The sequence below is a fragment of the Sphaeramia orbicularis genome, chromosome 15 (genome assembly GCF_902148855.1).
Source record: "Sphaeramia orbicularis chromosome 15, fSphaOr1.1, whole genome shotgun sequence".
NCBI lineage: Eukaryota > Metazoa > Chordata > Actinopteri > Kurtiformes > Apogonidae > Sphaeramia > Sphaeramia orbicularis.
Window position 1 is genome coordinate 4,830,762 of NC_043971.1, and position 2,238 is coordinate 4,832,999.

The window sequence follows — 2,238 nt, forward strand, 5'->3', positions numbered from 1 at the left end:
ATATGAACAACCTGAAATGTCTTTAGAGAAGGAAGTGGAATTTTAAAAATATTCTGCCTGTTATTAAATGTTTGGTGTATTTGTAGATCCACTGTGATCTGTACATTGTAATGCACATGTGTAAATTATAAACTGATGCATGATATTGTTAAAAATGCACTTATTTTTCTTATGACATTTCAGGTTGTTCATGATATTCAGATTTTTAAGAAAACTTTGTAGATGTAAACATTTTCATGATGTAATTTTACTTTTTTCACTGTTAACATTCTACTGGTCTGGCCCACTTCAGATCATACTGTGACCCCTGAACTAAAATGAGTTTTATGCCCCTGTATTAAAGTAACAACACATGCTATTTTTGCAACAAATTTTTACTTTTTTATCTTCATCATCATGGATCATATGTATAATATGGCTAGTAATTGTTCAGAAGTCATGTGTGGTTCCTAATAATACGAGTAAAGAAATATAAAGGCTAATTCAACTGCTTTATAACTGTATCAACTGATGCATGATATTGTGAAAATGCACATAGTTTCCTTTAGAAATTTCAGGTTGTTGTTATTCATATTTTTGACCCTTTCATGCATAGTAGTCACTACAGTGGACAGTGATTCTCCAGCTGTTCTCTTGTATATTCATGGGTTTTGTTGTTTTAGTTCCATATCAGCCAACACAGTGGACGCCTATGCACCATCACATACACTGATATTCAGACCATTACTGTAACTTTGCTGTTTGCAGTTATCAGTAAAACATGTTACTGATCTGCAGTAACATGTTTTAGTGTAAATCAGTTGCTAATTGTTATGAGACTGTAATTAACAGTTTTCTGAAACAAAAAGCTTTTTTTCTTTTTTTTTTTTTTCTTTTTTTTTTCGCATGTCCTCCTGAGACCCAGTAATGCATTTTGTCCTCTGTAGGGGACAAAAGTTTGACAGTTTAACTTAAAAGATGCTGTCCATTGCAAAGGACATTCCAATTAAAAAATCAATAAATAAATAAAATTATTTTAAAAATGTATCTGAAAAAACTGTTGCATTGTGCAGTTTCCAAGACAATTTTTAGTGTAAAAAAGCTAAAATTGTCAATTTCCTGGGTCTCAGAGGATATTATTTCCATGAAATGAGTAATAACTAGTATTTGAGTAGGATAAAATATGAGAAATCAGATTAGCGGCATTAAAAATGTTTTTATTTCATAGTTTTCACATAGTATATCACTTTCTGATGATGAGTTTTAACCCTTTCATGCGTAGTGGTCACTACAGTGGACAGTTACTCTACAGCTTTACTCTTGTATATTCATGGGTTTTGTTGTTTTAGTTCCATATCAGCCAACACAGTGGACACTTATGCATCATCTCATAAACTGCAACTCATACCATTATTGTAAATGTGCTGTTCTTGATTTGTTCTTGAGTGGAAATCAATTGTTAATATTTATTTTTTGCATATTATCTCCATGAAATGAGTAATAACTAGTATTAGGATATGTTAAAATGTGAGAAACATCAGATTAGCTGCATTTAACATGGTTTCATTTCACTGTTTTTATATCACTTTATGATATTGGGTTTTAAATACATGTTTCTTTGCTTCAAGAATAAAATTCATGGTGTAGCTGAGTGGACATTTTTGTAACTCCATGAAAAACAGGTTGATTTAAAAAAAAAAAAAAAAAAAAAAAAAAATCAATCACATTGTTCTTTTTTTTTCATGCCTAAAGAGGAATAAAAACACTCAGGAAAAAAAAATAAAATCTTGATTAAGGTTCTCATAGTTCATGCATGAAAGGGTTAAATACATGTTTCTTTGCTTCAAAAATTAAAAACATGGTGTCCAGCTGAGTGGACATTTTTATAACTCTGAAAAATAGGTTCATAAAAAAAATTCAATTGCATTGTTTTTTTTTTAATGCCTAAAGAGGAATAAAAACACTCAAGAAAAAAATATTGACTAAAGTTCTCATAATTCATGCATGAAAGGGTTAAAGGATAGTTTGAAGATGTAAACATTTCCTCATGTAATTTTACTTGTTTCACTCAAAAATGTAGAGAAAAGTTGGGAGTTGACATTATTTATAGGCTTTTTATGTTATTATTTTACAGGTTGAGCTCACACTAGGCTGAATGTGGCCCCTGAACTCACATGTAGTCCGCCCCTGCTGAACAGATCTGCAGATAAACTGTGCAGAGTCCAGCTGTGGACGCATGAGGATCCGCAGTGAACCAAC